This window comes from Quercus suber, unplaced genomic scaffold, assembly GCF_002906115.3.
Source record: "Quercus suber isolate HL8 unplaced genomic scaffold, Cork oak 2.0 scaffold_369, whole genome shotgun sequence".
Lineage (NCBI taxonomy): Eukaryota > Viridiplantae > Streptophyta > Magnoliopsida > Fagales > Fagaceae > Quercus > Quercus suber.
This window is the reverse complement of record NW_027069821.1, coordinates 65045-79900: the sequence shown is the minus strand read 5'-3', so window position 1 is coordinate 79900 and position 14856 is coordinate 65045. Positions and strand designations below refer to the sequence as shown.

Below are 14856 nucleotides of genomic sequence, written 5' to 3'. Positions count from 1 at the left end.
ATTTTCAGATTGTGCTTAAAATTTCAAGTAGATTCTTGAAACTATTCAAGAATCTAGATTGTTTTTAAATTTTGTGTTTAAGAAATACAATTTTAAATGTTGAAATTGTATTTTGATAATACAAATTTTACTTAAATTTTGTCCAAGTTGAAATCGTGTTTTAAGAACAATGTTTTAAGGGATGAAAAAAGAAAATTTTTCAAAAAAAACAAAAGAGTTTAGATTCTCAAATAATTTCAAAACAGTGTCAATGTAAAAAATTAATGTAAATATTTTGCAAATTTTGCGACGGACATTCTAGCATTTTACCCCCTTTTATTCTTTTAATTGGCAAAATGCCCTTGTTTCGAAACTATATAAGTGCGTGCCCCTGTTTCGATACTCGATGACCCTAAAATCGAGTTACTTAAAGTACTCGATTGGTTTAAAATCGAGTTATGCCCGATTAAACTTTAAAAAAAAAAAAAAAAAGCTTTTCTTCATCTAAGTTATTTCACTAACAAATTTATGTAAGCTCGACTTATATTATTTATCCACTTTATAATAGCTTAACTTTTTAAAACTAATGGTTTCTGACATGATAAATAAGTAACCATATTCATGCCTAACAATGCTTGCTATTGCTTGATTGCTTGGAGTTTGATTTAGTTACCATCTTGGCATAAATTGATAAACACATCAAATTCTTTAAAATAGAATGAATTAGCTTTTGGATCCTATGTCAAAATACTGTTTTTAATATGTGTTTTGGTGTGTATGCATGTGTGAATGCATGTTTGTAGGCATGTTCTGTATGTGAGTAATGCCCACCATATGTTCCAGGAAAGTCCTCTATGAATGATGTGTGATTGGAAGATACAAGATTGTGACTTATGTAACGCTGACTTTTTCTGGATTTTTTCATTATGTATGTCCTCCATGCATGTTAATAATCCTAATCTTGCTTGTGATTTTCAATTGTATGTACAAAGGTTTCTTAGATTTGGTTTGGCTATAATGTCTTATTATTTGTGGATTGGAATATGAATTTGTCAGTTTTAATAAGCCATATCGCTGTTTTTTTTTTTAAAAAAATTTATTTTACTTGTGACAGAATGATGCTGAAGATGATAAGTTTGCCTTGTTTGCTTCAAAGGGATTTTGTTTTGTTTGGAGCTCCAAATCTAAGTATTGTTTGGGTATTTTGGTTATTTTTCAATAAATTAATACTCAAGGCTTTGTTTCTTATTTGTCTTTAATAAATGTAAAAGTTTGAACTCCAAGATGCCTTTGTGGCAGTTTGTTGGAAGATTGCCACTGGTTCAACCGTGGATTTACTCATCTTTTGTGTTGTAATTTGTATGTAATTTATCTTGTGTAAACCATTAACATCTGTGTAAATTTTTCTATTGTTTCTGAGTTTTATAGTTCTTTTGTTTATTCTTCTTTAACAACTTGATGAACTTGATCCAAACCAACATCAAGGTTTGTTTTTTGTGGGTTGAAGGGTTTGGTTGGGTCCTTACTTTTTTGAAACTTGAGTTGGATCGGGTTGAAAAGTTGATGAAAATTTCAATCCAAATAACCGATCCAACCCGCTATTAATTAATACTTTAAAAAACAATATATGTATAAACTCTTTAATTTATTTTATTTTAGATTTTATATACCTATCAAAAAAAATTTAATTTATTTTAGACTCTATAACTTACTTTAAATTTGTTAGTTCGGACTGTCTTAGTATTTTGAGATTTATTTTAGATGAAATTGTAATTATTTATTAAAAAAATGGGTTTAAATTGGTGAATGAAAACCAAAATTTTTTATTAGGCCTGACAAAATGGTTCTATTGACCCGACCCAACCCTACATGTTCCCTATGAATTAGGTTGAGTTGAACATTTCTCAACATGTGAAATTGTTGGCTTTTAAAAAACACAAAACAAAATCCAATCTATTCCAATGCATTCACACCTCTATTTTCTTTTTTCATAAACAATTATGCTCTTACAACTCTGTATGATTGATGATAATAATAAAATAAAGTTTCCATTTTATTTAAAAATTATTTAACACCCTACCGCCCCTCTTCATAGCAAAATTGTTAAAATGAATTAAATAATATTTTTGGAGAACCCACAGTGTGAGCATGAAGATTTCATGATAGTGTGGATGATCCGTCATGTTCAAACTAGGGAACTGTGCTTTTCCATCACTTTGAGAAGACTAAGTTACACAGTTGATTTTTTTTCCAGAAGAAGTTACATGGTTAAATTTAATTGTTATCACGAGAAGATGACACATTTTACAATATCTAAAGAATTGTATTTGTCTTAAATATGAACCTTACTTATCAATCAATATAAGCTAGATGTTTTTAGTGTTAGGAGGGAGTTTGTATTAAGTGTAGGTATTAACTATTACTATTAGCTGTAGGGAGGTTTAGCAAAAATATTTTCAGTTTGTCAGTAGGAAGTACAGGACATAACATAACGCCCATGTTGAAGGGTTTGACAACATTATAATAGTGCATTTTTGGAATGATAATAAACCTTATTTTTTTTTATTTTTTTTTTTCATTTGAACCATGGACATTATTCCCATGACTTGATCTCTTTGCAATGATTTTGTAAGCATAAATCGGCCTCGGTGGGTTCGTAGCCAAGATTTATACCACTTCTAGTTGCCAATCATCTTAAGCAACAATTTGCTCAACCTTATTTATCAATCTGTGGGCTTGTAGGAAAATATCAATGTGATTAAATAGTATTCCAATATAGTGAATTGATTTTTAAAGTTAAACATCACAACAGTTTTCCATTTGATAGCTAACAAAATCACCACAAAAGGAGTAATTTTATGCAATAAAGCTACAAATTTACACCATCTTTTGCAATTCTCATCACCTAGAGAGAGAGAGAGAGAGAGAGAGAGAGAGAGAGAGATTTCCCTTAACACCTTTCTATATCTATTGTGTGTCATTGTCTACATGTTTTTTTTTTTGAACAACACTATACACTATTTGTATATGTCCATTTGATTTCACCTAAATCCCATTGGGATTAGTTTCAAGTATACTTCCATTTAACCAACTGCTACTCTGCTACACAGCACAACTAACCCACTCCTCTCATTCTCAATCAACATTTCAAAGGTTGAGCCCTGGTGTGGACAATGGCATATCCTTTTCATTGTACCTTTGACTTGCATTCCCATTGTAGCATGACACAATCATAAATTTCTGGACTTTCCGCAATGTTAAAAATATGAGATAATTTGGGCTAGAATGCAATGATATAATAATAACAAAAATTGCTTCCATTGTACTTGCATGATGCATCTAAAGGCATGCAGCAAGAATTTGAATACTGCTGCTATTATTAGCGCTTCTTCCAAATCTTCTTGGCTTTCTTTGAAAAATTTCTAACCATAACTGTGTCAGAGAATGTTAATGGAAGTTCTTTATCAACAGTTTCTCTTTGATCAGACCTGCCAATGGAACCACTTTCTTCTTTTGAGTTGCCCCCCACAACTAGATTCTGCAGGTGAGTTGGGGCTTTGATAGGCCAAAAACGTATTGACCCCTTGTGATGAATTAATTAATTAATTAGCCAAGTTTAATTAATTAATCAAATTAACATGCAAATGCGTGGTAGCACAAACAATTCACCAATTAAACTAAGTGCAACGGAAAATAAATTGACATGGTGATTTGTTTACAAATGGGGACAACCTACATGACAAAAACCCCACCGGGTGATTTTCAGGTCACCATTCCTGAAATTCCACTATTATCACAACAAGCGGTTACAAGTAAAGGAATCCCAGTACCTTATACCAACCTACAGTTGAACCCTCATCCCAATACCCAATTGGACTTGTTCTGTAGTGACAATTTCTCATTTTGATGCACGGCTCCCAAGTATGTGACTAACCAATTGCGTGGATCCCAGTACACGACTTCAATCACCAACTAGAGAAGGTTGTTGGCTACAAAGTTTTTCAGTTCATCCCAATGATGAAGATCAAGAAGATGCTTGGTCACAAAACCCTACAGTGTACAAACACAGCAACTTCTTCCAGAATGATAAACTAGGGCAGAACTTCGTCTCCGGTCACAATTTGCTTGAACAAACTTTTCTCAATGCTTGTGCAACTTGTGAACACTTTGATGGCCCTTAAAATAATCTTTTTATATGTCTAGGGTTAGGAGAAAAGAAGGCCTAAAGACATATTCACAAATTCCAAGAAAATCAGGTCAGAATTTTGAAATTCTTAAACCTTGACAGATAGGAGCTGTCGTGCAGGTGTCGAGCACACGGGCTGAGATCAATTTCTTAAGCTCGATAGATGCAGTTGTAGAGCCAGTTGTTGAGCTTTAATGACTTTGCACTTTTCAGCTTGTTTCTTGGACAGACTTGCATGGTTTCAAAACTTGATCTTCAAACACAGTTTCTTGAAGTATTAAACACATCTAGATCTACCCAAATATAAGTAAAGTGCGTTTTATCAAAGGATTAGCCAATTACATAAAATAGTGACATATGTTCTAACAAGTGAATCATATATGTCCTAACAATCTCCCTCTTTGGCAATCCGTGAAAAAACCATAACAAACAAATGAACATATGAGAGAAGTCATAAATCACTCAACTCCTATTCACTTGTTGAATACAATAAAATCTATTCTAACACAAACTCTTGAAAAACTTTGCAAGAAAAGAGTTCTATGGTTTATTAATATAGAAATAATAGATCAAGGAAAACTGAAATGTAAATTGTAAAGCATCTCTTAAACATGGCAAATCAAACAAATGTGTTAAACTTCATCTCTTATTAATGATTTAATTGTCACTTGAACAAGTTTAATATGTGAAAATTTATATATATTTTTTTTATGTCTTTTACTATATTTACTTGAGAATAAATGCAATTATTATCATGTAATAATTTGTTTAAAAGTTGTAAATTTCGTAATAAGATAAGAATGATATTTTAGAAAGACTCAATTATTTTGTTTTGAAAGAAATATATATATATATATATATAGTCAAAATTTTTTTTTTTTTTTTTTTTTTTGAGAATCTTACTCTTTAAATCTTTATAAACATTTATTGGTACCCCACCTGCCCTTACCATTATTATGCAATAAAAGAAATTCTAATGTAAAGACTAATGTACACGTCCTCTTTTTTTTTTTTTTTGAAAGTTCACAAATCACATTCTTCGTGTTCTGTTTAATGTACAAACCACGTATTAGACAACATCTGGTGTCATAAATACATACCATGTGGAAGCGATGATATTTTAATTATTGAAATGTTCTGTTTAAAAAAAATATATATTGCAAGTTTCTTTAAAAAAAAAATGAAAATGCTGCCAGCGACAAATAGAAATATTTCTCACTGTTTTATTTAGATAAATACAATGATCATTGTTTAATTTAAATAAATACAAAAATCATTGTATCTACACCACTTATTCCCCAAAAACAAAATCATTCTTCAACTTAACTGACGTACTGGTGGTCTGGTACACTTTTTGAGAATTAGAATACTTTCATGCATTATGTTTCTTACCTCTATTCTTCTTCTTCTTCTTCTTTTTGTGTGTGTGTGTGCACGGGTCTCCTAGGACTGGCAAGCAAGAAGTCAAAGCATGGCATCCTCTTTCTCTTTGGATGTGATACAACTCGAAGAAAGGGAGCATAAAAATAACTTGGTGACTAAAGCTAGAAGGGAGTTTGAACTGTGAAGTTAAAAATGGATCGGGCTGTAGTGGAACTCTTGATTGAAAGTATCATTTCAATCCTTTCAAATGAAGCATCTTTGTTATGGGGGGCTTGTGATGCAATTGAAGATATCAAAGATGAGTTGATAAGCATGCAATTGTTCTTAGCAGATGCTGATAGGAAGGGAGTAGGGAGTGAAGGAGAGAAAACTTGGGTGGCAAATGTGAGAGACATGGCGTATGATGTTGAAGATGTTCGCATAAAATAATCTGCAAGCGCACATAATCGTAACAAGTAGTAAAGTGTTTTTAGAAAACGAATGTCGAACCCACAAGGATTAACTATGTTATTGAATACCGAAATTCACTAAATTAATTACTATTTGGAAAATCGAAAATAAATGGAACGTTCTATTCTCTGAATTAAATTAAACTATTTAATAAAAATAAATCTACGAATAAAAAGAATTAACAAAGCGTAAAAATCTAACAGTGTAAAAATATGATAAGAATGGATCTAGAGCGATTGATTTCACCTAACAAATCCCACACAATTTATCCTTCCTAATTATTAAATTCTAATAATCTCCCGTTTAAATTCACTAAATTAATTACTATTTGGAAAATCGAAAATAAATGGAACGTTCTATTCTCTGAATTAAATTAAACTATTTAATAAAAATAAATCTACGAATAAAAAGAATTAACAAAGCGTAAAAATCTAACAGTGTAAAAATATGATAAGAATGGATCTAGAGCGATTGATTTCACCTAACAAATCCCACACAATTTATCCTTCCTAATTATTAAATTCTAATAATCTCCCGTTGATGATTAAAAATTCCTTAAGTATTCAATATCTTCTCTCGAATAATATCAAAAATATCTTCAACTAACAATTCCATATTTCTATGTGAATTTAATTAATTGGAGACTCATTACGTACTTTGAATTTTTTTAAAAATCACACTAGTTGCAGTAAAGCATCTCTACTTTCGCTCAACTAATGGTGTTTAACTCTAGAACTAAAATAACAAATCACCTCTCGGTCTCATTGTAATTCAATTGATCAAACTATAATTTGTAAAAAATAGTAAGCATTAAGAATAAGAATTAAATACTCAATCATGGAAATATTAAAAATAAAATAACTCAGGAAATAAATTGTGTGTTCACTGCTAGACTACATCACTGCTCTAGAAAATAAAATTTAGTTCATAATAAAATTGAAAAGAAAACAAATAAAACTTATGTCTTTCATCTGAATTGGTTGATCAACATGAAGCTCTCGCCTTTGTCCTCAGATCCTCCTCTTTAGAAAGACTCCCAAAAAGAATTCTTCAATTGCGGCAGCCCCCTTTTCCTCTCAGGTTTCTCTCCCTCTTTTTTTTTCCCTAAAGAGCCTTTAAATAGGTCAAGGAATTCTATTCCCGTTTGGAGAAAATCCCAGATTTTTAGGCTTCAATTAACCGAAGATTTTGGCCCATTTAACATTGTAATTCAGACTTTTGGTAAACTACAAAGTTGTAACCCTTTAAGTTAAATTTCCAGCCCAACTTGAATCATCTCGATTGGATATCTAAGCTGAAAGTTATGCCAAAAATACTAACTGATGTGCAAACTGGAATCCTAATCTGAATTAGACTTGGATTTAATTGGCTTAGCCCCACTTTGCATGTAAAGCCCTTGTAGATTAATCTGAAATCTTCTCATTCCTTCAAAGAACAAATGAATAGATAAATATAAATATAAATCAAATCAAATCAAAAGAAATAAAGGAAAACTAACAATTTTAATAAATAAGAGGATAATAAAAATCATGTAAAAATTACACTTATCAGAAGACATTGTTGATAAGTTCATGTATCACATGAATCATCAACAAATCGGGGGTCGATCATCCTGGATCCTTCACCACACCATTTACTTTCCAAAAAATCTCTAGGTGAGGCATCAAACAGCAACCAAGATACAAAAAATTAATGGGAAATCAAGGGCGCCATACCAGAGAGGAAGCAAAGATATGGTATTGATCATATAGAGGGAACTAGTTCTAAAGATAATCAGAAACGGGTGGTGCATCATGCTGAATCATCTCTTTTTTTTTTAAAGAAGACGAACTTGTTGGGATTGAAAAGAAAAGGCAATTGATAATGGATTGGTTGATGGATGGAGAACCACATCAGACTGTCATTTCGATAGTTGGGATGGGAGGTTCAGGCAAGACCACACTAGCTGCCAACATCTACAATAATGATGATGTAAAGAAACATTTCGACTGTTGTGCATGGATCACAATTTCCCAAGCATATGAATTAGAAGACATATTGAGGAGCTTGATTAGGGACTTCCACGAGTCAAGGAAGGAAAAAAATCCAGCAGACTTGAATTCCATGAACTACAAACAGTTGGTAAAAACACAGGTGAATTATTTAGAGGAGAAAAGGTATCTACTTGTCCCAGATGATGTTTGGGACACAAACCTCTTGGATGAAATAAAGGTATCACTTCGAGATAGTTGTCTTGGGAGTAGAATCATCCTTACAACTCGAAAAGAAGATGATGTAGCTTGCCATCAAATGGGAGGTAAGCATCACATTCATAATATTGAATTGTTGCTAATGGAAGAGGCTTGGGAACTCTTGCAAGAAAGCATTCTCAAGCAGTCCTAATGGAAGTTGTCCACCAGAGCTTAAATCTTTTGCTTAGGAACTTGTAGGAAAATGTAATGGCCTACCTCTCTTGCAATTGCAGCTTTGGGCAGCCTTATGTACTCCAAGAATACTTCTCAATGGAATGAAATTTATAGTAGCTTGAATTGGAGTCTAAGTAACAATCCTGAGCTAGAAGCAGTGAAGACCATTTTGTTGCTTAGTTTCAATGATTTACCATATCAATTGAAGCATTGTTTCTTATATTGCTCCCTTTTCCCAGAAGATCATAAGATTTGAAGAAAAATACTCATTAAGCTATGGATGGCAGAAGGATTTGTAGAAAAAGATGAAGGGTCCACTGTAGAAGAAGTAGCAGATAGCTATCTAGTAAAAGTCACATTTTGGAACATGCCTCAAGTTGTAGAGAGGAATGGATTTGGAAGGTCACAAAGATGCAAAATGCATGATCTTTTGCGGGAGCTTGCTTTATCAATATCAGTCAAAGAAAAGTTTGGTGTTGTACATGGTGGAGGAGAAGAAATGAAAGAATGCAAAGCACGCTGCATTTCAATTCCCAAAATTGATGGAGAACTCAAATCATTTACGGTTATGTCAAAGATTCGTTCTTTTCTTGTTTTTAACAAGACATTGAGAACATTGCCTTTAGGAAGTAAAATGTTAAGGGTTCTAGATTTGGAGGATGCCTCCATTGATGAATTGCCTAATGAAGTATTCAAATTATTCAACTTAAGATATTTGAATTTAAGGAGAACTTTACTTAAGAAGCTCCCAAATTCCATAGGGGGGCTCCTTAATCTTCAAACCTTGGACATCGTGGACACACAAATAGAGACCCTTCCTCGTGGAATAGGAAAGTTGCAAAACTTGCGGCATTTAATAATGCATCGCTATACTGGAATTGGAATGACTTCAGATATTATATAAGGATGCAAGCATCGTCAAATATCGGTTAGTTAAAGAATTTGCAAACTATGTCCGCTATTGAGACAACAGGTGACTTATTAAGACAAATTTAGAGCATGACGCAACTCACCTCGATTGGTATTGGCAACGTGAAAGAAGCAGATGTGACGGACTTATGTATCTCAATTCAAGACATGAGACTTCTTAGGTATCATGGTAACTAATGAGGAGGAAACTCTTCAAATGGATGCACTCTCATCTCCTCCTCCTAACTTTCAAAAGATTTATTTGACTGTAAAACTAGAGAAGGTGCCACAGTGGTTTTGTTCACTTAAAAGCCTCACAGATTTGTAATTGCATTGGTCGAGACTAGAGGAAGATGTGCTTACTCACATCACTGCTTTGCCCCCTTGGGTACGTCTTTCACTTACTAATGCCTATGTTGGGAAACAACTATGTTTCAGTACAGGCTTTGCTAAGCTTACAAGCTTGGAGATTCGTAATTTCGCTCAATTGAACAAGATAATAATAGAAAAGGAGGTGATGCCAAATCTGAAATCCCTAAGGATTGACAGTTGCATGGAGTTAAAGATAGTGCCCGAGGGCATTGAATACCTTCAAAATCTCCAAGAACTAGATTTGGAATCTGTCTCAAGGGAACTTGAAAATCGCATTTACAACGAGGATTTTCCAAAAGTGCAACACATCCCAAAAGTGCACATCTGCAAGTAATTCGGAATATTTTATGAAGGTAGCTTCTCAGTTCAATCTATTTTTTCTTCCACTTTTAATCTTTAAATGAATGATCATTGCATTTATTTTATTATTTAAGCTATTTCTTTGAACTAATGGTCTCTGACATCATAAATAAGTAATCCATTTTGACGATTAATTGTACTTAATTGTATCTCTGTCTTTTTACCCATGGCAGAATCATGCTTGCTATGCTTGATTGCTTGGAGTTTGTTTTATCTACCATCTTGGCATAGCAAAATAAAAAAATTCCTCACAATAGATAAAATTATTTTATGGGCTTGACTCAAAATACTATTTATATAAATGTATTTGGTTGTATTCTGTTTGTGGGTATGTCAAGCCCACCATATGTTTGAGAAATGTCCTTTGTGGATGTTGTGTGATTGGAAGATACAAGATGTTGACTTATGTAACCCCACGACTTTTGCTAGATTTTTCATTATGTGTCTTTCATGGGTGTTGATTATCCTAAGCTTTCATATAATTTTCGATTCTATGTATAGAGCTTTCTTAAATTTGGTTTGGTTGTGATGTCCTATTTGTGGTTTGGACCACGTATTGTCTGTTTTAGTAAGCCACATGTTAGCCTGTGATTTGTTTATATATCAATATTTGTGTTGCAAACTTTTAGGTGCATACTTTGCTTCTTATATAATTCGAGAACTAGTCCTCATGAAATACATTGATTAATAATAGCTTCTTCTTTTATTATTTTATTACTATTATTTTACCATTGATAATAGGATGTTTTAACTCTTAAGTGCTCACATTGTTAGTCTACCACACTGAGGTCATAAATTTTAAGGTCTAATTTAAGATAGGATGTCTTTTTGTAATTTTTATTTTAGCTTGGTACATACTCCCAATGTCTTTTCATTGATGACCTTTGTACTCGTTTGTACATACTACTATCCATTTGAGAAGCAGCATATAAGTTAAGAAATAATTTTCTTGACTTTATGTACCCTAGTATTTTCCTTATAGGTGTTCCCCTCCCATTTAGGCTGAGACATTATTGTTTTGAGGAGATCATGTAGGGGAGGGGGACTAGTGCCTTGTTTCGGGGAAGATGCTCTTAGGAGTTAGGTCATATTTTCTTTTTGCGCCGACTCTTAACCATAGTACCCAAGGGATGCACAAACTACTAGCTAGAAGATACACAGTCTCTCCCCATTTCTATACTCATGCATCCTTGACTAACATATAAATTCTTAATGAGATTTCCAATTTTTCTCTGTTTTTCCAATTCTTCTTTTGGGTAGCAAATCTCTTGCTTTAAACTGTATTTTAACTACATTCCTAATTGTTAGGATAAGCTTATGAAGAGAAATGAGTGATCCAAGTAATAATTTTCAACTAATACATGTTGAATAATTTTGTTTGTCTTCTTTAATATGATTGGAACTACAACTTGATGCTTTGTGTTACCTAAGTTAGCAATATCTATTTGAATTTTTATCATACTCTTAGTCATAACTCATAAGTTACTCTTTGTTATTCAGTGTTGCGGCGCATCAGAAAGATCTACATCTGGTAGTAATTTGGGAATGTTTCATGGAGGTAGCTTCTCAATTCTCTCTGTTTTTCTTCTTCTTTTTGTCTTTTTTCATGAATGGGTATAACATTCATTTTTATCTTTCATCTACCCCACCCCCCCCCCCCCCCAAAAAAAAGCTTTGCTTCATTTAAGTTATTTCACTAACAAATTTATGTACGTAACATGCTCAACTTATATTATTTATCCACTTTGTAATAGCTTGAGTTTTTGGAACTAATGGTTTATGAGATGATAAATAAGTATGCATGCCCAACAATGCTTGTTGTTGCTTGATTGCTTGGAGTTTGATTTAGTTACCATCTTGGCATAAACACATCAAGCTTCTTGAAATAGAATGAATTAGCTTTTGGGCCCTGTCTCAAAATACTATGATTTATATGTATTTATGGTGTGTATGCATGTATGAATGTGTGTTTGTAGGCATGTTCTCTATGTGGGTAATGCCTGCCATTTGTTCCAGGAAAGTCCTTTATGAATGATGTGTGATTCAGAGAGATACAAAATGGTGACTTATGTAACCCTGAATTTTTTTGGGTTTTTCATCATGTGTCCTTAATGCCTGTTAATAATCCTAATCTTGCTTGTGATTTCATATATATAAGTTTATTAAAAAGTTTATATATGTCTATGAAATGCTAGATATAAACATTGTTAGTCCACTTTGTAATAGCTTAAATTATTATGAGTTCAACCTTGACAAAATTTACCATATCTCTGTTTTTTGGTTTTGTTAGGACATATGTGTTTCATATGTTAGGAACATATGTCAATAGTTTATGTAATTGGCTAATCCATTGACAAAATGCACTTTATTTGTATTTGGGTAGATCTAGGATGTGTTTAATACTTCAAGAAATAAGGTTTCAAGTTCAAGTGTTAAAGCCATACAAGTCTATCCAAGATTCAAGTCTGAAAAGTGCCTGTCATTAAAGCTCAATAGCTAGCATCTATCGAGACCTGTAGAGCTGTTCTAGCCTGTGGCTTGACAGCAACCTCGACAGATAGGTATCTGTTGAGGTTTATGAAGTTCAGTTTTTCAGGACTATTTTTCATCCAATCCGTGATTATGTGTTTGGGCTTTCTTTTCTCACAACCCTAGACATATAAAAGGATTATTTTAAGGGCCGTCAAAGGTGACACAAGTCGCACAAGTGTTGAGCAAAGTTTGTTCAAGCAAATTGTGACTGGAGACAGAATTTGCCCTAGTTCATCTTTCTTGTGAAGAAGTTGTTGTGTTTATGCACCGTAGGGTTTTATAACCAAGGAGCTTCTCGATCTTCATCGTGTGATGAACTAAAGAATTTTGCAGCCAACAACCTTCTCTAGTTGGTGATTGAAGTCGCATACTAGGATCCGTGCAATTGGTTAGTCACATACTGGGAGTCGTTTATTATAAGGAGAGATTGTCACTACAGAACAAGTCCAATTGGGTTTTGGGGTAAGGGTTCAACTGTAGGTTGGTATAAGGTACTGGGATTCCTTTACTTGTAACCGCTTATTGTAATAATAGGTTTTTCCCATTCGTAAACAAATCACCTTGTCAATTTATTTTCCGCTGCATACTTTGTTTATTTGCCATGTAGGTTTGTGAGTAGCTCATTGCAAATTTGCTGAAGATTGACATAAGATTGAATCAATTGGGTCAGCTGAGTTCTATTGTAATTCCAAGCAAGTAGATCGGAAAAATTTCCTCTACATCGTGTACTTATTTCTCCGAGGTAAGAAACAGTTGGATCAGCTTAAGAGTCCTAATTTAATTGGGTTGTCGTCGTCAAATGCCAGTGTCTTTGAAACCATAAATCCTAAGCCTTGAACAAAGACATTTATTTAATTCTTATTCTGTTTTGAAGCTGAAATTTGTTTTATTTACTAGTTAAATGATTATTTGATGAAAAGGATATCATGGTCTCAAAATCTTAGTATTAGTAAATTAAACATGGAATACTGCTTTAAAACTTGTAAATTAATCTTTCCAACTGTTGATTATTCCATCCTATTCAAGGGCAGCATATATAGATGAATCTTATACTTAAGTTATTTATCATATGGTTTACTGTTTTGGAAATGGTAAATCTTGCCAATTATTGCTTGTTCAAGATCTTAAACATATGCTTACTTTCAGGCTTAGATGTCCAATTCTTATCCTTTGTGTTGTTTATGATATGATGAACATTTAGCCATGTTTTAAAACATGTAGGTAGTGAATACGATCAATTCCGTAGAAATAAAGAAGGATTCCGCGTATGATATCCTTATGATACGGATTCAGCCTTTACAAACTAAGTTAAGAGTGTATTTATTTTATTTATTTACCTTCAATATGTGGAAATTAGAGGCTGGGCTCAATCCGTGAGAATTGAAGCCCCGGAGAGACTGAGCAAAAATAAAAAACAAAAGCTTGAATAACTTTAACGGATCAACTGAGAATTGCTCTATTTTGAAAAATGAGTTCAATAATGAAGACTTCATGCATTTTTTCTTTACTTTCTAACCAATTATCAAAAATAAAAAAAGAGGAGGATTTGAACCCTTAAAAGTTTCTGTTGGAAATGTTAGTTTTGCCTTTGGAAATTGTTGAGAAAAGTTTTTTTTTTTTGCTTTTAGTATTCTTTTTTTTTTTTTTTTGGTATTCTTTTTTTACAAATATTCTAACTTAGCTTTTTTCGAAATAAACTATTTTTTTTTTTTTTACACATTTAACATAAATTGATAAAATTTATCAAAAACTATATTTTTTTATTAAACACCACAAATAAATTACCAAAAATAAGCTATTCCAAGATGAACATCAAAACTTCTAAACTTGTTGGGATACAAGTTGGAAGCTGTAAAAGTTATTTTTGTTTGAAATGCCAAACATTGCCTCTTGTTGGCTGATCTGATAATGCGGATTCAAGATCAATTGTTCAGTCCAAGTGATCAATACCAAACCCTCGTAAAAAAAGCCAAGATCCAATCGCAATTATTTTAAAAGTCTCTTACGAAAAGTAATATAGGAGATAATTGTCTACATTTAAGTGGGAACACGATGACATGTTTCTCAACATTATAATATGATGACTACTGAAGACTATCGCAAATGGTAAAAGGCAAGTGGAGCTGTTATCTTTTTCCTACATAGATATAAAAATAAAATGTGAAGCACTAATCTAAAAACTAATATAAAAAAAAGCAGAGTGACAACTATAAATCAAAAGGCAGACAATCCATTTGGGAAATTAAAATTTAAAAGAATAAGAGGAAAGCGAGAGAAAAA

The 14856-nt window shown here is 32.7% G+C and overlaps 1 pseudogene; it reads left to right on the top strand.

Annotated features, from left to right (window-relative positions):
• Positions 1-7607: 7607 nt before the first annotated feature.
• On the top strand, positions 7608-8747 carry LOC112035713 (disease resistance protein RPM1-like; annotated as a pseudogene).
• Positions 8748-14856: the final 6109 nt, after the last annotated feature.